Here is a 22,513-nt window from a genome sequence, read left to right on the forward strand (position 1 = left end):
TTTATTATGTTATTTGTTTATTTATTATTTATTCATCACTCTTATTTATTCATTGTTTGTGCCTTCTTGTTTTTATTTTTTGTGTTGTTTACTTGTATGTATATTGTGTACTATGTCTTGTCACCGTGGGATAGTGGGAACGTAATTTCGATTTCTTTGTGTCTTGGCATGTGAAGAAATTGACAATAAAGCAGACTTTGACTTTGATTGTGGTTTGTTTTGTTGATGCTTCAAGAAACTAAAATGGAGTTCATGTGGTAAGACATGGGTTACCCCATGATCAACAGCTTCGAAATGAATCCCTTTATTTTCAGGCCATGGCTGTAAAAGTCAAAGTCTTCGTGCATAATCCTGTTAGTGCTACAAGCCCGCCATTGCTTATAGGCTCAGTACTGGTGTGTGAACATTTAGGATGAGAAGTATTACAATGAAGTATTTGCCCTCTAAATACGTATACTGAACAGAATTTAATTACCGTATTTTCCGCACTATAAGGCGCACCGGATTATAAGGCGCACCTTCAATGAATGGCCCATTTTAAAACTTTGTCCATATATAAGGCGCACCTTCAATGAATGGCCCATATTAAAACTTTGTCCATATATAAGATATATGCATTTGGCCCGCGGGCCAGACTTTGGACACGCCTGCTGTAGTGGCTCAATATTGGTCCATATATAAGGCGCACCTGATTATAAGGCGCACTGTCGGCTTTTGAGAAAATTGGAGGTTTTTAGGTGCGCCTTATAGTGCGGAAAATACGGTATTCACGCTTTTACTCTGGATTTGACCCTTCAACTGTGAAACATGTTTGATGAAGTTGGATCATACACTGTAAAACAATCATGAGTTTTATCGGAAATATATTACAATAATAAATAATGGAAATACAATTTGGAATTGAGGACACATTCTTGAATGTCATTATCAGGGAGAAAGCTGTGAATATTTTATCATATCTATTTTGGTTCTCCTTGATAGAGGGCGCATGCTGAAGACAAACGGTGCAAAGTTCTTCCTCAGGTGAAGATAGATTGTCCTGTCAGCCTGAGGGATCAGAAGTATCTGGTTCGGAAGGACTTTGACAGAACCATGCAGGTAAGCGCGCCTCGAGGTGAGTCACCAATGAAAAAAAAAAAAGAGTTACAGGCCGAGGTAACCAAAAATGTGCATACAAATAAGCAGCATGTAAGATACAAACAGTGCTCCCTTTGAAACAGCACTTTGGTCATGGGAAATAGTGACATTTGTATGGTGGAATAGAATCTTGTTTTTAAGGTGAAAAAAGGTACACAAAAAAAAAAAACCACTTGACGATAGACGACTTTCAGTTTTGTCAGAGAATAATATGACATCTCACTCGAAAACAAGTGTCCTTTTCCAGTAGATAATGGGGCAATCTGCATGATAATGGTTATATATGGAAAGTTAAGTGAGGTGTCTGACGAAGCTGAAATGGACTGTCATTGTTAGGTAATTGTGCTGAAGAAAACATAAAATTGCTTCCCATGGATAGACTAATAGAGCTTTCACAACAAAGGGATGGCAAAGACAAAAAGCTGTATAAGTTGTTTTGTGGCATTGAACATTTTCCAAATGGATGTAGATCACTATAGATTCATTGTGGATTCATTGTTTCAATGATATGAGAGTTGTTGTAAATGCTTAGATTGTATTTCTTTTTCAAAAAGAGAAGGATTGTTTTAAAGCGGGACTATTATGAGAAATAAACATTTTAATGTCTCTTACATAGAGTAGCAGTTTTTGAATATAGTTAGCCTGCCCAGTACTTCTTGTTGGTGACCGTACTTCGCGGATTTCACTTATCGCGGGTGGTTTTTAGAACCAATTTTCCGCGATAAATGAGGGATTACTGTATTGGTATTAGGATCTCCTGCTGAAAATACTATTGAACAATCCCGTATTACAACTTAACTGAATGGTACCGTAGTCATGGTGACGTCTGTATCGCTTTTACTGAGACAAAGAAATTTTGAGGAGGGTGGCAGGAACCCTGCCACACACAAAAAACTATAAATGTGCCGACATGCTTTACGGCATACGTCACTTTCTTTTTTGTTACAAAGTCGATGCAATCGTCTATGTGCAATTACTGCTCCACAACATCCAAAGAAACAGATGCAAGATGTTGTAAACATAGTAAAAATAAAATTAATACTACTAATAATGGAAGGGACAGTTATACAGTGAGATTTGAACTTGTGATGCCACCACACCCCGCACGGAGGGACTTACCCTTGTGGTTCTCCCATCTGCAGTCGCAACATGACGATCAGCATGGCTGCATAAACATGCACATCGGGGATTAGTCATGTGATGTTCAGAGTCTATCGTACGGGTGTTTGGTTGGTCCGTGGACGCTGCAATGATATGTTTGACTGTCAGAATCATTTGAAATGTATTGCCTTTCTAAAATTACTTCTACTGCTCTGAACAGAATTGCCTGCAGGTTGAGCAACTCAAGCCAAGAATGTAAAGAAAGAAGTAGAATCAACAAAAATCTTTTTCAATATTGACAGCCCCTAGAGTCTAGGGACTATCAATATTGAAAAACGTTTTTCAATATAGGGCCTAGACACGTGAGCGCCTTCATAAAAGGTGGCCCTGATCAGTTGTGTGGCTGACGGGTCCAGCGTAAGATACTGTGGCAAGGCCCCAATAGTTATATCTGTATTTTCCGCACCATAAGGCGCTTTGTGTTTAAAGGCGCAGACACAATTTCGGGGGCTCTTCTGTACTTAATCCACACATAGGGCGCACCGCATTACAGGGTGCATGCATGCCATGACTTACGGAAACAAAAAAAAAACAAAAAACACAAATAAAAAGCGTTGCTCTTTGCCAATGATCCAGTCTTTCCAGAAAGCTTTATTTGTGCCTCGTAAGCATGTCTCTTTGTCGATGCCATTTTAAAGGGTTCTAATGCCATTTGCGTTTGCACAAACCGATAGCGGAGGTACGTACACTGCGTATTACGTATTGGTTTTGCGTATTACTGGTTGGTTTACCGCTCCAAACTACAAAAAATGTAATGTCCTCTGATTGGTGCATTAGGGAAACATATTACGTCCTGTGGCGGCAGCCACATAACATTTACAGGATTTGGAATTTGGTCCAAATCACACACCATATTAAAATGCGCTCTTTCGGTGTTTGAGAAAATCAAAGGCTTTTAAATGCACCATATGCTGCAGGAAATATGATACTGTGTTTGATAGAATAGTAATTGAGAAATAAATTATATTATTATATTATATTGTTTCTAAGGAGTGAGTCTGGCATGCTGTTTATAACTGTTCTCCCTCAAACAGCACAGTGATGTCAAGCCTTTGTTATTTAACTTTTTGGTGTACTTGATTTATGGACATCTGTGTTTTCAAACTATGTTTAAGTATGTCTGAAAATTGTTACATGTAAGAATCTTTCTCAAAGGTGAGATAAATCCTGCAAAATGTGTTTTTATCTTTAATCTCGTTTTTTTTCCCCCCCTCTCTTGAAGCCCTAATTTCATGGTATAGTGCTCAAGCCAACTTTGCGCGTATAGGCTTGTGTTTGCAAAAGGGCACAATGAAATAAAACTCATTGAATTTAATTGTCACCATAAAATGTTTGCATAGCCTTTCCTCGATTGTAAAATTTCTCAGTCCTTTATCTGAACAGCAATAGCAGCAGTGGACTTGCATAATTGCATTCATACAAATAAAACAATAATACAACCACAAGGTAAACATTTGACCATACCGTAGTTGTTTTTCTCTGCAGCCCATTTTTACCTGAAATTTCAATGTTTACTAAGAGCTGACAGTAAATGGTGATACAGAGGTTGTTTTTAAGTCTGTCAGAAATGTTGGTTGATAACTGTTGGTCAGGCCTGAATGGCACTTAAAGAGCCTTTCAACAAGACACTTGTGTGTGGTGTATCTGATGATTGATGGCTGGTATATTCAATGTGGTCACGGGTTCTTCCATGCACCAATTTCCCCATTGACTGCATCGATTTAATCCAGGAGCAATGAATTACAAACCCTTCTAGTTGAAGCAAAGTGGATTCACGCCATCACTCATACTAACACCGTGAACACGGACAAGACTCGTGGCGCTTCATGACATTTCACATTTGGTCTAAAGTAGTGCAATAACGTCTTACACAGACAAGATGTGATGGGTGTTTTTGTCAGTTATTAGTGAAAGGGACGTCTGTCGATACTTGACCCGGTAGGGAACAATTGCGGGGACAGACAAAAGCCCATTTGCATCCTTGCTAAGTCCTTCCTTTATAAAACAAAAATATGAAATATTATAGGTAATGAGAAACTTCATCATAGGTTTGAATAGTTTGTCTGGATGTACCCTATGATTGATCAGTCAAGAGTGCACAAGTGCCCGAGGCCAGCTGGGATACACGACAGTTTATACATGACCCTCCATAGGCGCGATACAAAAAATGTATGACGGATAGTTGTCTCTTACTCCTATTATTTTTATTGTTTCTGAAGTGTCAAATACCTAAACATGTGGCTCCATGCGGTGCAAAGTATTGGTACGTGACACGTAAAAAACATAAAGATGTATATAATATCTCTTTATCACATGGGCCTTGATAAAGACAACATTGAGGAGAATATATTTGAGACAGTACTTTCAGACCAACCAAGTGTCCTGAACATAGTAGGACAAAAGCTTTTACTACATCTGTCAAATGAGCAGCATGAGCCACGAGACTGCCGCTCATGGAACACTGCTTCCTCTATGAGGTGCTTTTTTCTCATCCGCTGACATTCATGCTTGTCTCAAAAGCTGCACACACAAGCTGTATTCAAGTTTGACTCCCAGCAGGGAGCTTAACGGTGACAAAACAGGTCAAATGGTGCAAAGATGACTACGTCACAACAGACCCCACGTTTTTGTGATAATCCAATTCTACTCACTACTTTGAGGCAGCATCATCTATAAGAAGCAGCCAAGCCTACAATAAAAAGAAAGAGGACACTTTATTTTATTTTGCAATTTCACTTGGAGTCCCCCTGAATAGGAAATAGATGTGCTGAGAGTCGAGAAATTGAACCTTCTTTTCATAAATCCGCAAAGCACATATTGTGTGGCATCAAAAACTATTGATATTTTTGCTCAAACTTTATATTAAGGACAAAAATAGTATTTTAAGCATGAATACTGGAAACAATACTTCTGGGCACATTGTTGGATGTTCTGATAGGTTGAAAAAAATCATAAACAACAAGAACAAATAATAAATACATACAAAGATCATGCTAGCCTATCAGTTACTGTTTACTCACGCCACACCTTGTGGCAAATAGTCAGATCTGAGTTTATCTGACAAATTTTTTACCTAAACACTAGGTCATACCATGTTTACCGCCCTGCACATCTGGATGCTTCACCCCATGCCCCATGTTCGAGGTTCATGTTAACGCATATAACATGCACAGTATGAATAAATATACACATATTACTTAAAAACTAACTTTTAGCAAATTCAGGTTCAAGCCATTAATTCATCTGCCAGGGGTTACAGGTAGTGGGGAGGTACTAAGTTATCACACCACAGTCACGTGATGTTTTACCTAAAGGTGTTATGTTACATTAAAGCCAACTGTGGCATGCTATAGTTTACTTGAACTAGATTTACATTTAAATCCTCACTACAGATGCTGGTGAGCTGGGGCCTCACACTGGTCGAGAGGCAGTGTACATTGATTACATTGGTCACCAGCCAATCACAGGGCACATGTAAATAAAAAATATTCACACTTATGAACAACTGAGGGACTCCAACTGACCAACAATGCATATTTTTGGAAGGGAACCTGAGTACCCCAAGAAAACCCACAGAGGCAAGGGGAGAAAATCTAAACTCCTGACAGGAAAGTAGAGGCCAGAGTCTTCTGTTGGATTCCTGTCAGTATGCTGTTTGAGCCCAGTAGACTGTCTGACACTTACAACGGAAATATCCTTCAGTCTTCTAATTTGGGAATTTTTGGGCATTCTGGGCATTCAAATTTTGAGACAACACCGTATTTAAACACAGATCTGTTAGGGTTGAACATGTAAATCAGTGGACTTTAATAGCGAGTATACTTCAGAAACAATGTACGCATTCTGGGCCTAACACAGCAGGGGGTCTTGCATGGTGGGAATTGAATTTGCAGTGTTTGCAAAGATTTGGACCTCTAGTGAAGTTGAATACTTCCCCAGTATCCTTTCACTTTGATAGTGAGTTGTTTAACTTTATAAAATCCTGCTGGAGCCTGGCTTTTTTTTTTTTTTTTAACTTTAATTTTTACTTTTGCTGGTTTCCCCTCACTCGAGCAGCATATTCATAAATTGAAATAACTTTAAATCACTTAAGGTGATTGTGGCCACTCATGTGGCTGTAAACGGCTCTGCACATAACATTTGATTTGTGAAAAGTTGAGTAAACATAATTGGTAAATGCTGAAGTTGACACATCTACTGGCTTAAAAGTCTACAGAGTTCTTATAAAGACCTGCAGTGGATAGCGGGTGCATCTTATTCATGGAGAAAGTTCCTTGCATACAATCATTTGGCTGATTGACAGACCATCTTAATGAGCACAGATTGGTAAATCGATTTGAAGATGGCCACCAATCAGTCGTACAGACAGTAGCTAATTCCAAATAGTGTGTGTGTGTGTGTGTGTGTGTGTGTGTGTGTGTGCGCGCGCGCGTGCATGCATAATCTTCCATAGCACCCCTATTGATCTGATTGGGGGCGGCATGGTTCAGGTGGCAGAGTGGTTGTTTCACCGTTTCACCATTGTTTCACCGTTTTTCCACCATCTTTCACAACCCTAAGTGAATTTGGTGAATTGTGAATGTGGTCCTCAGCCCTTGTGACCATGTCCTTGAGCCATCAGCCTCCTGATGCTGTGTCATCAGTACATGAATGAGGAGTGTATGAATGAGTGTAAACACGCTATGAGTACCTTGAAGGTAGAAAAGCGCAATATATAAAGTGAAAGCCCATTTATCTTTCACGGCACACTAGTTGGGAACTAAGGTGCCACAATAGCCTGGTTCTACAAATCAATGTTTTAAAAAAAAAAAAAAAAAAAAAAAAATCGAAGGACGCACGGGAATGTTGCTTTAACATTTTTATGAACATTCAGCTAAAATATTTTGGCGAATAAAATTGATGGGTATGTTCTGAGAGCTTAGAGTTTAAGCTGTAATAACTGTATTAAGGGGTTGTGGTGAATTCTCTTCGATGGTCAGCTGGTCTTCCAAACAAACGGTGAAAAAGTGGCTGGTTTGGGGAAGGAAAACTTCAGTCACACACGGCTGATTGGGGAAAGATTTTATTCAACCGATGTCAGAGAGAAGTGTCTCGCACCCTAGCCAAGATGTCGAGTCCCCTTGTCTACTCTCGCCCTAAAACCTAGACCCCCGCGCTTCCCTTCCCTCGGGTGCGTGCACACGGGGCTGTTGGATGATCTATGACCCCCCAGTCAGCCTCCCTAACTCTACACGGTGCATATCTTAGCAGTTGTTAATGGAAACCAGATGTGTCTGGTGCCAATGAGCCTACATTCCTGGACCAAGCCCCAAACAATCCCGTACGAACCTGACCCAAACATGACCCGGTCACACTTAGGCTTACCAGTGAGATATACATTGCATGATACCAGAATAAAAATTCACAACAGGGTCAACATAAATTATTTTAGATTCAAGCATTAGCCTTTGCATTTATCTTCTGCAAAACATTGTGAAGTGAAAAATACCTGTGTTTTCACAGTTAAAAGGCACTTTAGGCACATTAAGGTAAAAGGCAAGCTCCAACACCTCCTGGTTTGACAGTTTGACATCAGCACTTTCGTACTGACAAAAAACAGCAAGACTTTTTCGACTTCCTGATGCACTTCAACTATAATGTACGAATGTACTGGTTTTGTCAGCATGACCACGCATAGCGGGTCCCCTTAATGTCACAGAGATTGCTCAAATTGCTTTTCTAGAGTGTCATGACGTTAAGGACTTTGGAAAAGGTGCATGATAAGGCTTTTGTTTCTTTTAGTATTATTTTGGGTGGGGAGATGATATTAATTTAAAAATAAAAAGTAAAACTAATTTGTAAAATTTGTAAAAGTGCTATATAAATAAACTATTGATTGAGTGAAGGTATTTTGCGTGGCACTATTTTTGTTCTTCAAAAATAATTTGTAAAATTTGTAAAACTTTGAGCTACAATCTTTGTATGAAAAGTGCTATATAAATAAAGTTTTGATTGAGTGATGGTATTTTGAGCGGCACTATTTTTGTTCTTAAAAAATACATAAGCCCAAAAATCTATACAGAGGGAAGGAAAGTGGTGCACCCTCTTAGTTTATGATTTTATTATTTTTTTTATTCATATCTCTTTAACTGTAAATGACTAAAAGTATAATGTATGATGAGATGAGAAACAATTCAAAATAAGAAACAAAAGACAGACATGAGGCTACCCCAAATTCATGCTCTTTTGAGTAGCCGCTCGTCTCTGTTCCTGGACATGTACCAGTGGTTTGAAATAGCTTTAAACCGATGTGTGGAGACGTTTGTGAACTACAACACCAGAAATAAAACACCCTATATTTAAAAAAAAAAAAGAAGATTTGCTGGCCTCACATATGCAATAGGTGAAAGTTTTACTCGTACAAGCTACGTTAACATTGGCATTGATAATCCAGTCACGGTTGAGTTCGGATGCATTGTTTTCATGTACACAAAAAATATTGATCCTATTAGGATTTGCATGTTCATGCATAAAATCTTCGGTGGGAACAAATCCATTTGACGTGCAGATTGACCAAATATACCGGAAATAGACTTCCGTGTCGACAAAACATCATTCCATCCATATAAACGTAGCCATTATCTCAAATTTTAGGTAAAAAATGTTACCATTTAGGGATGGTTTGGAGTCCTTTAGATACCACAGAAATTAGTCGAAAGATTTTAGACTTCATGTTGACACCATCAGTTGGAGAAAGAGAGAAAAATCCTGAGTTGGCAAAGAGAATGAGATCGATACAAGGTAGCCCACACTGCATATCTGCTGACATCTGCTTACAGTATGTATTAATCACGTTTGTGTGATTCACAGACATGTGTTCCTGTCAATATTACCTCTGGTGTATTCCTCTGCAGTGGTAATAGCCCTATAATAATTGGTATACTGTAAGCCTACTCCAAAAATTTGGTTTGGCTATATTTTAAGTTTTGTAATTGGGGATGGGTACTGAGCCCCAATACTAAACTGGGGCTATAAAAAAATTTAAAAAAAAGTAAGAAAACAAACAAACAAACAGTATCGATAAGCTCGATAATGATCAAATGTGGGGTAATTTTCGAAAATGCTATAAGAAATCTTGTTTTACGTCACATGAAAAGTAATTAAACATCATACTAAAATAAAGCATGAAAATTTAATTTCTATCTTCGGCAAAAGTAATCGTTTGCCCAACTTGAGACCCTGGCAAATGACACACTGTCATTTAAAGACCAGCAATGGCAAAGCTCAACATGGAAAGTGTACAAAGCTTATCAAGGATTGACTCGGTAAGAGATATTTCAAACTTTTTCATTGCCTCAGAATACTTTTGGCGTGTGTTTTTTCATCATAGCTTTAAAGCATTGTGTGTTTTCTTGCAATGTGCTATTTTTCACAACTTAAAATACATTCGCACACAAACCACACAACAAATCTCAAATTGTCCATGTTATTTCTCTCATATGTCTAATATTGTAAGCAGTGAAAGGTGGTGATTGATTGTGATGGAAAGACAACAATGACTTTTGAAATGTGTCAGTATTTGACCAGTAAGTTTGACCACACATTCTGAGAACAACCCATTTCCTTTTAAAGGTGGGATGTCAATCTGTTTAGTAAGCTTTATATGTACGCTGAATGCATTTAATTTTTATTGTTCCATTTATGTATGATAATAGATAAGTGAATTTCAAGCACCTTATTGGAGAAGCATGCAACTTTAATATAGCGAAATGCATTCCTCTAATCATGACCTCTACTGGTAATTAACAGTTTAAGAACACTTGCTTTCTCAGCAGCATGCCACATGTCGATATGTCCCATTTTCTTTAACAAAAATGTGATTCAGCAGTATGATCGCCTGAAGCAGTGGCTGATGGTCCATTTTAAAGATACAAATTCCTGAAAGAATATACATACAACGCAGGTAACATAACATTCTCTTGACGTAACATTCTTCTCTTGAGACAGAAAAAGCGCAATTGTCAGTCTACTCAGGGATGTCAGTCTTTTTGTCTTTTTTTTCCCAGTCTGTTCCAACATAAGTGACAACATGAAACACCATGCCAATAGATGACTATGCTGTAGGCATTCTTTCCAATTTCAGTATTGATTCTCATTGAGGATGTAGTACAAATGGGAAGGTTGCGTACGCACGCACGCACACCTACACACGCATGCACGCACACACATACACACATATAATATATTCTATATATATTCTGCGCAGTCAGTATATGCCTGCATGTTCTCATTTGTTTACAATTTTCTTTTTTTAACTTAAGAGTCCAAATGCCTTATTCATTTCATTTGTCAGTCAAAAAGCACTAGTGTGGAGAATACTGGAGAGTCTTGGATGAGAGCCCATTCTCTTAGGCCTGGTAAACATTTTTTTTTCAAATCTTAAAAGATTTATCATTTGTGGCAGACCCCAAACATAAAGATCTTGCATTTCACAGTTGTATTGCTTCAATAATCTCAATTTAGGGCATCGCACACAAAATTCTGTCCGAAGGCAAGAAATCTCACATGTGATTGCGACAGAGCAGAAACTCAGATATGCATCAATATTATCAACTGTTTCCAAAGATGGGAGTGTTATAAAATGGCCATGTCATCAAGAAAACTGAGGTCTGCTAGGACATGTTTTGTTTTATTTACCACCGTCTATGTGAATAGCTACATTCTGTTCACTTCACAGATTCTTGACTCGGGGCGACATGAAGAATTTTGGTTGTGCGAGCCCTATGTAGTAATTTGTTACCTAGTTGCTACTTAAACATTGTTGGTTTGGAAATCACAGTCAAAAATTCCAAAATCCCCTTCTGTGTGCATATGATTAAATAAAATAGTTTGTTTATAAATATTTTCAAGCAAAACCTGCCTTTAACCTTTCTCTATTCATTTGTCTGGCACTTGATTGCTTTGGTCTAAGACTTTTCCATCTTATTACTGCCTTTGATTCAAAACAGTGCTGCTGAGAGCAGTTGCTCGCATTAGTAATGACAAGGCTGTTTGACCCCCTAGGTGGCAGTGTCCTATTAAAAGAAACACTGACAGGGCATAAATGATGGTAATTGGCAATTTTCTCAACAGGAGACCAAGGGTCTTACATCACCAATTCAGTCCAGAATTGCAACTGTTGGATGAAAGTCAATGTTCACAGAATTCCAACAGACGCGTTTTAAAATGCCTTCTTGTAGTAGCACCAGCTAGTACAACCAATATCTGAACACAACGGGAATCAAAAAATGAAAACAAAGATAATGAGATTCTTCCTGAATGAAAACTAACGGTTCTTCTGTCCTCATAGAGTATAAACAAAGGACAGTAGCAGTGTTTTGCCCATTTCAAAGGATTATTAATGTCCAATTTAGACTGCCAATGCAAAAACCATCAGCTCCATGTTCAATAAGAATTAAAATAGTTGTTTGTTTAGACAAAGGTCTGCAACAGAAGACCATGTGTGAAGCCTTATTTTGGTGCTCCAACATAAGTCAGAAGGAAAACTACCATGTTTGCAACAACTAGCAATTTATTTCTATCCCACGGATGTTTGCATGACCATTGTAAAACCCAATGCTTACGCCATTGGACTAAATTGTGTGGCATCTCTTCATCAAATTTTAATAAGTCAGTATGATTTATTCAATTTGCTATCCTTGAATAGGAAATGTGTAGACTGTCCATGATACTTAACTTGTGGAGGGGAAAAATGTATATTGCTTTGCTCCTGAGTCAAGTGCTTGTAGAATTTACTGGTCATTGGAGCCAGACAAATTTGTCCTGAGGCTGACCTCAGGCTGGCTATAAAATATCTACCTTGGAGAACCAGAGACCTAAATGTCGCAAACAGTGATAAATCAGTCACATTGTGAGACACTCGCTGGCTTCTGAAATAATATAAAGCACAATACTCTCTCTATTTTATTTATTCATACACACACTATATATATATATATGTATATATATATATGGAAATCATCCAATGATAAATAGTTTAAAATGATAATAGTCTTATGTATTTTCAACATGACATATGCAGAAAAACCAATCTTTAATCTGCAATTACTGGTTGGATAATGATATAATTACTGTAGATGACAGGAGAAGAAATTGGGAGCTTTTTCTTCTGTGTAATGACCCATGTGATAAAAGAGGATTAAAGCAAGAGCAAAAGGGTCGTAGAGGATTAGTGAAAAGGAAACAAAGACTGTCTCTGCCATTGATATGCTAATAATGATTTAATCTTTGCCCTAATTACTATGCGAGTTCACTGTTGATTGTTCTTTGTGGGAACAACAAATGCATTTACTTTATACTGGGTTTGAATATTTTGTGTACATTTCATATACGCAGATTTTTGATGTGAAGATGAAAAATAAAAACATTCAACAACAGATAGTTGATTATTCGTCCATTATCCGTCGCGCTTTTTTGCGGGTGTGCCGGAGCCTACCACAGCAGTCATCGGGGACTAGACGAACAACCATTCACAAACGGGCTCACGGGCAATTTGGAGTCTTAATGTTGTTGCTATTAGAAAATTGAAAGTATTCGAAATAGTGAAGCTTGTATGCACCTGTGTCAACAAATGTGTAAAGAGCCATGTGTCAAGTGTGTAATGAGCAGCTGACATTCTCGTCTTGCTGACTCTGCACTCAGTTTGATGGCATGCTGAGTGAGTTGTGGAGCTGATACATTACAGAACATTCGATTGATTTAAACATGCACACACGCGCATTTTCAATACAACTTAATCAGGTGACACCCTGGACTGGTCGCCAGGCAGTCACACCATTCACACATTTAGACGGTCGCGGAACCCACGTTGCATGCACCAAAGTCATGTACACCATCATATGTGCCCATTTTGACAGATATCTTTTAAATAAGTGTGCAAAAAAAACCTCTCACGGCCATAAATAAAGGGTGACAAAACTCAAATTAGCTTATTTCCATATAAATCACTAGCTGTTCATTCATTCTATAGACATGGGAATGGAGGAGAGCGAATGAAACAAGTCAATTTCTCCCCCTGTGAAATTGAAACAATGGTTGGAGAGTTGATAGGAGGAGAGCAATTGTGTCTGGAAGTCTCAGTAGATTGTCTAAACCAAATGAATCTGAGATGACAGAAATTGACTGAAGCCATCAATTTGGAATTTCCAAATGACTGAATTGTCTACATGTGTGCGTCTGCTTACGTGCATGTTTTTGATGAATATACCTGCTTCATCATAGAGCAGGATGACTATGGAAATATCAGTCACGATTGTTTGTTAAGACTTATATCATCAAAATAATTATTTAGTGATTCAAAACTACCATCATAGCTTCATGCCGATTCATCCCTGTGCGTTGAACACTTGAATATTTGAACTCAGTTTTTTTTTTTGTTCAAAATTCAAGCAAATTAATCAAAATGGTGACTGAAGTCTACATGAAGGTCAAGTCACAATACGGTGATCTCTTATTTTTTGCTTATGAATCTCCTGTTGCATTGTGGTCCTGTGCACAATATTAGTTTTTAAACCCTCCCCAATATTTTACAGAAACCTTTCTTGCTCCCTTAATAACCATTCTTGCACCGTTCGGTGCATGTACAAACACGATATCTCCCGACTTCTTCTGTATTTGGCCAGAGAATGGTGTAGGATGCAGCGATTCACCAATTCACCAAACCCAACTGGATGCACGCTGTATGTCCTCTTTTCCCCCACTTGAAAAAGGGCCATCGTTGGAACTCAAGAACAAGTCAGTCTTCCTCTTTTCTTTTTGCAGTTTATTGCACAATTAATTAGAGGGCGGTTAGTCAGGTTGATAACCTTAAACAAAGAAAACATTGCATTATTTAAGTTCAACTAAGTTCAGTTATTGCATAAATACATTAGGAAAACATGAAGCACAAAATGATTGAGCCACTCAAAGCCAAGACAAACACAACCTGCAACCCAAACCAAACAATTCAAACAAACCAAACATTTCAATCAAACTAAGCATTGAAGTCCATTTCCTACCAGTTGCGTGTGACCAGGAACTGAGAAGTCTCTTTGGGTTTCTTTTCTTTTCTCGGTTTAAGTTTTCCTTCTTCCACTAAGAGGCTTTCCCTTCCTTGTTGCCCAGTTTTTATACTGGTCTGTTGGCAATATGGCCAGCCTGTTTTTTCTCTGCCCCCTGCAGGTCTGGAGGGGGGGACTAGTGGATATTTTGTTGGGTGATCTCAGCCTCTGTTGGTTGACGTGACACTGTATGAGCAATGGGGTAAGGAATACATGGGCTTATGTTGCTTTTCACCCAGCCATTACTGTCTGCAGTCACATTCTTGACATCTCTGAGTGTGAGATGACAGTAATTAGACGAATGGACACATAGAGACAATGACTAGATAGAATAGAAACTGAGGCAATTAGGAGCCTGCTCATATTCAAATTACTAATGTCAAGGATTGACATAAGAAGATGACTGATCATTCTGCACATTTTAATTGTGTATTTTTCCACATTTCAACATGACTCTCAATACCAGAATTAATCATCTTACTTGTTAATATGACATTAATTTTATTTTAGTGTTTAAGTTATTTTACAGCACAATTAAATTTATTTTAACAAATTACACAACATAGTTCTGAGCATGTCACAGCAAAATATTGCTATCATTGGACACCTTACCACCCAACACTGAGTGAACAGATAGTACATCTGAAAGAATACTGTTGTTGTCTATCTGGAGTCTCCCAATGGGCTTATGCATCCATCTGGGATCCACCTGTGCTGTCGATAGTGCAATGATTTTTACAGCAGAGTGTGGCCTGTAGTCAACACAAACTGCTCTTTGAGAAGATTTATTTCCTACCTGATCTGCAGATCAGACTGCAAAACAGCCTGGTTTAAAGTATTTGAATCAACAGACTAGCAACGCTAGAGGGAAAAGTTTGCAGGTTTACAAAGAGAAGGGCACTGTTATGTGTCAATGCCAAAAGGTCTTTGCCATTTCAGTGGCTCCTCTTGTGTTTTGCAAAGTGCATCACCTGTGGTTTAAATGTAAATATTCATACTAAGAATAAATTGGGTGACCTGCCCACAAATAATTATCTATAGCTTTTCTTAGTCAAAACCATTAGCAGTTTCAAAATTGTAGCGGTATTTGACTATTAGGATTTTTCTCACTGTCCGAAGATTCATCTCACAGCTTTATTGCATATTTTCAACTATATGTGTTCAACATTACTTTCACAAACTCTTTCACCACTCTCTTTTGTTACTGGTCTTGAACTCATCTAAACATTCATTCCACACATTCCACTTTGCCTTCCTCTTTGTGCCTTGTTTCCCCTGGCATGGTGATCAATAAGGAGAATGGGTGCTGATATATCACATTCTGGCAAATGCTTGTGAATGCTACGCACAAGGGCATGGATATTATACTAAAACAATTATCATGTCTTTACCATTGTCGAATAAAGAACTTTGGAGAGAAGTCTTATGACGGTTTACCAATGCTTACAAAACAGTTTTGCAAACACTTGCCACTGTTATCAAAACACTGGATTCGCAAGGATGATTGCAACTTTTTATGAACACTAACAAAATTACTAATTTGCTACGTTCCTAGGCATTCTTCGCTCAGTACGATACAGGGTTAATGCCCTTGACAAAAGATGATAAAAAGGACCATGACAGGCAGCGTCTAAGACACTGGATTCAAATAAGTTCTGCATCTTTTCTCGCTCTCTCTCAACCAATTAAATCAGATGGCTCACGTACTCTTTCTCGCAACTGCAACAGCATTATACATACATGTAGTGTAACTGATAAAGTGCCCTTGATTTGAGGAGTAAGGTAAAAAAAAAAAAAAGACAATCTTAAGTCAAACACCTTAGGCTCACAATGGTCAAGCCACTGTCTCATATCAGAGAGCTGTGAAGTTATAATACAGGGGTGTCAAACTCTTTTTTTTCGCGGGCCACTTTGTAGTCATAGCTTCTTTCGGAGGGCCTTTATGACTGTCAACCCAAATAAATGTATGAGCGCCTCATATTATATAGAGTAAAGGCTACAAAACAAACGGACAAATAACTCGTTTTCAAATCAGACGAGTAAAAACTGGTCAGATATTTAAAAAAAAAAGATATTAAAAGTGAAGACAATTTGCAATTCTAGTAATGACACACGAATTTGATGCACAATTTGTCTTTGCGGGCCACGTAAAATGATGTGGCGGGCCGTATCTGGCCCCCGGCCCTTGAGTTTGACACCTGTGTTATAATAGGTGAATGAAAATGATCTATACTAAGCCAGGAGCTATGTGAGACTTCAATTTACATGAGTACTATATTTTGTATTTGCGTCAGAGTGTGATGGATGAGTCCCGAGACTGATGAAATGGAATGCATCAGTTAATTAGTTTTCCTGAGACAATGCCATGAACCCTCCTATGAGCTATCAGCACAAGATTCCAATTTGTTGACACAAGGTGCAGAATTTTTTTCCAGCTAATGATGTAATTTAGACTAGCACTTGCAAAAGACATTTCATGGAAAATACATCCACCCATCCATTTTCTGAACTGCTTATCCTCACACGGGTCGTGGGTGAACTTGAGTCTATCCCAGCCATCTCAGGGCAGCAGACGGGGTACAGGTTGAACTGGTTGCCACATGGCACACTGGGCACACATAGACGAACAACCATTGACCCTTACACCTATGGGCAATTTGGACTGATCAATTGGCCGACCATGCATGTCTTTGGAATGTGGGCAGAAACCGGCTGACCATACAAATATTTGGAATGTGGAAGGAAACCGGAGTGCCTGAAAGAAACCCACACAGACACGGGGTGAACATGCAAACACCACACAGGAAGGCCAGAGTACCATGCATCTCTAAACTGTGAGGCGACATGCTAACCACTACTACGCCGTACCGCCCCCAATGGAAAATATTTTAATCATTTTACCCTGTTATATGGTGCATGTTTTTGTTTCTTTGGTTGTTTGTTTAACAAGACCCTTGTGTCCAGTACGTCAGTATATGAGAGCTTTTAGCAAAGCCCAGGCTATTTTGGGGGGGAACAGTCTGACTGAATCGAGTAACCAGAATCAAACCTGCATTTGTCCAAATTCAAACAATGCAACACTGCCCAACCAAACCCAGCTACGGATTGTAAAATGTAAAGGACAACAATAGACAAACAAAACTAAAATCATTGTGAAGAACTGGATTAGATTGACTTGGAAATTGTTCAGAGTTCTTGTCTGTCAGCTATATTAGTGAGATTGTTTCCGCAGAAACAATGTACAATGACAATAATAACTATTTGCCAAGGGTATACAGATACAGAAAAGTAAATAAGTGTGTAAATTACAATATAAACTCATGTCATTTGCTCAACTGAAGATTCAAGTCTATTTTTATTTAAACAAGCTGTTGTCCAAATGAGTTACAGTACAAATGATTTAAGAAGCTATGACAGCTGCACTTATAAAACAAATATATAAATATGTTCAATCAGTGAATCCTGCTATCACAGTATCCACAGGAACACAGACACAGAGTACTGCAGCAGCTGACAGCACCGTCAGTGGTCACCCACGCACATATAGCATAGCAATCATCATAGAACTATAATCTTGTGCAAATGTGTCAATTGAAGTAAAAGAGATGGGGTGTTTATGTGGTTGTTCAGACAAATCCACATGTGATGAATAGTATATGATGCTTGGTTCATTGTTCTCATGCTTGATAATAATAGTAATAATAATAATAAATATAATTTATATAGCTTCATAGAACTCGATGCATTATTCATATGCTCACACATTCAGATTCTGGTGATGGTACATGACAGCCACCCACACCATAACATGCATAACAAGACTTGACATTGACACTGTCAAAAGCAGACAATAAAAAAATGATCACACATCTGACTGGAAAAAAAAAGACAAAAATCTTTTGACTAGGTTAATTCTCCAGTAATAAAACAATGACTTGCTTTCTATGATGCGTTCTGTTAGCAAAGGATGACCGATACCATGACTAAACAAAGCAGCTCATATTTCAATGATTTCAGAGATGGATGGCTCATACCTAATGATGTCTCGCTTTCTCTGGAAAACTGTAACAGTCATCCAACCACCATGCAGATCTGGATTATTTGCACTTCAAGAAGCATGGCCTCAGTGGCTCAGTGATAATTTTGGATATGGTAGCCACGAGTCTGACCAGTATTCTTCCCACTTGATAAGAAACTAAATTCAAACCTGTGACAGAAGTCATGTGACTAGATAGAATCCAGCGAATTACTCCGTCTTACAGGGTCGTTGTTCGATCAAGGGGTCCTGCCGGTTGTTCCTTGCAATTATCTCCCAGTCAATCATAATCACCTGCATCTGATTTTCGATCTTACTCACCAGGCAATGGGCTCCCCCATGCTGTTTTCCCCTCAACTATAAATCCATGGCTTTTTAATAAAATGCAGGATTGCTGTCAATCATCGTTCATCAACAATGCTGTCAAGTAAATGAATTATCAACCATAGCCGATCGTAAATCAATGTTGTTTCAATGTCACATTCATCAACTCAGGTACCCTCGACATTGCAATGTTGATTCAATCTTTATTCATAATTGAACATTTGATATAAACAGTTTTGAGGGTTCAAATAAGAATCCTAACCCTAATAGATAATAGTGACAGCAAATTTATCAAGTTTTGGAAAGATTGTTATAACTGTGATAAATATCGGATAACAGCCTCAATAATTGGCTTCCAAGGTTAGGCCTACATTATGCAGCATGTTATTAAATAATTTATGTAAATAATTATGATAATGATAAAATAATAATTGATCATTTTTCAAGATTTAAAGAAACAGACCCTTTCCAGGCTAGTGATTGTCATACTGAACCTCATTAACGTTGTTATTTATTGTAAACTGGCAGCTGGAGTTTTGAGTTTTTCCTTGCCCTCTTGGGAGTTTAAGATCAGGGGATGTTTGAGAATATTTGCCATTTTTCACATGTCCTGAGTGTTGTTAGTCACCTAAATGTTGAACAGAGGCTGTGATTTACCGAAGTCAAATTCCTTGTTTGGCACGCTCAAACATGGCAAATAAAAACTCTTGAATATGTTTCAAATGACTATTGCACTACATCAGCAAACAATTAAGCACTGCTGTTTGGTAATCAGCTACATAAATTAGTTAACGCAGACTACTCAAGCATGGAATGTGCATCACATATATACCATGGATGCAACATGGATACCAAGTGAGCAAAAGAGGGGTCAAGAATACTGTCACTAGTTTATCAGATGATGGAAGATGAAGTAGTAATCCTCAGGCTAATGGGTTCAGAAGATGGCATGAATGCCCAAAGCTGACAATTCACATTAGAATCATGCATTCCAAAGTAAGATAAAATGATTTGTAGGTGGTGAGGTGTGGAAAAGAAAATAAGGTATAATTTTGTCCAGTCATCATAATTATTTTTAGATTTGATTAGGTTTTGCCACTTCCATTTGTCAATAACAAATAATTTGTCTAATATAATGATTTAAATACATGTTCATGTCTTGGGGGAAAGAAAATCTGTTAATATAGACTAATTCTATTTAGCTAAGTCAAATTTAATCACCTCATTTCGAATGCAATATTCAACCTGCATCACAACGCTACATGGACCCTTGTGAGGATAGGCGGATGAAACATATAACTTTTAATAAACAAACAAATAAATAAATAAAATCATCCATCCATAATAAATAAATAAATAATCTTTGAATCAATTAGTATACCATCTTTAAATGCACAAATTAAAACCCATCCAGCCCCGGTGTGTGTTACTCAAAATAATTAATTAATAATTCGGCATTCGATTTTTGGCAACTCGCTACTCAGTTCAAATTACCACCAATTTGTGCAAAGAACACTGTAAAAAAATCAAATGCAGAAGTAAAAAAAAACCTGAACATTGTTTGAGATCATGTGAAGTATAGTAGTTTGACAAAGTATCAGTTATACTGAACATATTTGTTAATTGAACCATCAAGACCCAACACCCATGGAAAAAAGGCTCTTAAAAACTACATTGACAGAAAAACATTGTTTTGTGTCCAAGTAGAAAAGCAAGTTTATTGATTGGCTCCAATTCAATAATTATTTAATCAAGCACAACCATGTTATAAATCACTCAGTATCCTGTAATTAAATTCCTTATCCCAGGCTTTTTGAAACAAACATCTATTTGCTGAAAATTGGCTCAAAAGCATCACTTTTGGGTTTCAGTGTTTGTTGTAGGCTTTCTTTGTGCAAAATCACTCAATCACGCGAGAATCCCCATCTCAGTTTATTTGGCCAACACCAAGTAAATCATGAAAGCCGATGATAGATTAAAGTGCAATCACTCTGTATTGTGCTGAGATCTGCCTTGGATATATTCTCAGCCACAAGATGTTTTACCAATACACTAATGACTCATTCAGAGGCTAACAAAATGGAATAGATTAGTTTTGATAATCTTTTCCACTCAGAGTTGTGCAATTTCAAAATTACATCATTGTTTGACAGGTGTGACATTAAGTGCACTGTTTGTGTTTGAGATGTACATACTATCAACATATGAAGAATATTTATTTCTAAGAAATAATTGACCAACAATGCCGACAAAAAATACTGGATTTCATATTGTTATGTTCTGTAACACTCCCTCAGTGGCTTCAATTTTCGTAATGGTGAATAAGTGGAATTGTTCATATATTCATTCAGTCAGTGACTTGTACTGTATATAAGTCAGTGACATGTGCACACATCTTAAAGGTACACTACACAGGGATGAACATCTATATGTAAAAATGATGTCAGCACTAATATTCACGCCACTAAAATAATCTTTAGTGATTTAAGGCATTTTGGAAGATGAGATTTATGAAAAACTGATCCACCCAATTTTGGAGCTCGCTTCCTGTTTTTTTTTTTTTTTCCACATCAGTCTGTCTATGTCACAGGAGGCAGGAAGGCAAGCAATTGGGAAAATACAAACAACAAAATTAGCGTGATGATTTCAGCCAGACATGGGGCCAGCAGCACCTTCTTCGCGTCGATAAAGCTCGATTCTGGCCGCCAGTGAGGTGTCACCAGCTTCTTTTCCGGAACTGTCCAAGGTGGCTGCCTGCCATGCGGCGGAGTACGTCCCGCTGCCAGTTAGCTTGGTCGTGTGCATTGTTGTGCTGCTAATCAGCCGGCCTGTGCGCATCATCCATCCATCTATTTTCTATATTGCTTGTCCCCACGGAGGTCGCGGGCGTGCTGGAGCCTATCCCTGCAGTCATCGGGCAGTAGGCGGGGGACACCCTGAACCGGTTGCCAGCCGATCGCAGGGCACACAGAAACGAACAACCAACCACACTTGCACTCACACCTAGGGGCAATTTGGAGTGCTCAGTTAGCCTCCCAAGCATGTTTTTGGGATGTGGGAGGAAACCGGAGTGCCCGGAGAAAACCCACGCGGGCACGGGGAGAACATGCAAACTCCACACAGGGAGGGTTGGAGGTGGAATCGAACCCGCACCCTCTTAATTGTGAGGCGGACGTGCTAACCAGCATCAATTTCGGATTATTAACTTCGAGACAACCCCCGGATATTGAAACGTTGCACTTGAAAAGATTGGGAGCACCAGACTTCCAGTGAGGAGGTGGACCCTAGTTGAGTGTGGCCGCTTGAAGCACCTACTTTTCGGATAGGCAACCGTTTCCGCCGGCAGCTCACGTGGCCATGCTTCGTTGCCGCTCTCTGCACCAGCCTTCCAGCGAGTAGGCCGACCTTTCAGCAGATTGTGACCACTAAATGCACCTTCTTTTTGGATGGGCAGTGGAGGGGCAAGCACATATATAGACTTCAGGGGAAATATAAGACAAATGAACCCCGGCAGATTTCAATTGAAAATATATAATTCAGCTTACATTGCATTGCATTTGCGTATTTTCGTGACTGATGAAAGGAAACAGACATAACAAAGCACTTTAGCTTTAGGGAGGCTGCTCATTTCTTTCTCTTTTAAGTCAGCCATGGAAAGACAAATTGTTTTAAGAGGTTTTTAGAGCATGAAGTGCACCTAAGTAGGGGTGTCCAAATACATACATTTTGAGGCTGGTTGATCCCCATTATTATTTTATTGTTATTATCATAAGCAATG

This window comes from Syngnathus acus, chromosome 6 (assembly GCF_901709675.1).
Source record: "Syngnathus acus chromosome 6, fSynAcu1.2, whole genome shotgun sequence".
In the NCBI taxonomy this organism is placed as follows: Eukaryota; Metazoa; Chordata; class Actinopteri; order Syngnathiformes; family Syngnathidae; genus Syngnathus; species Syngnathus acus.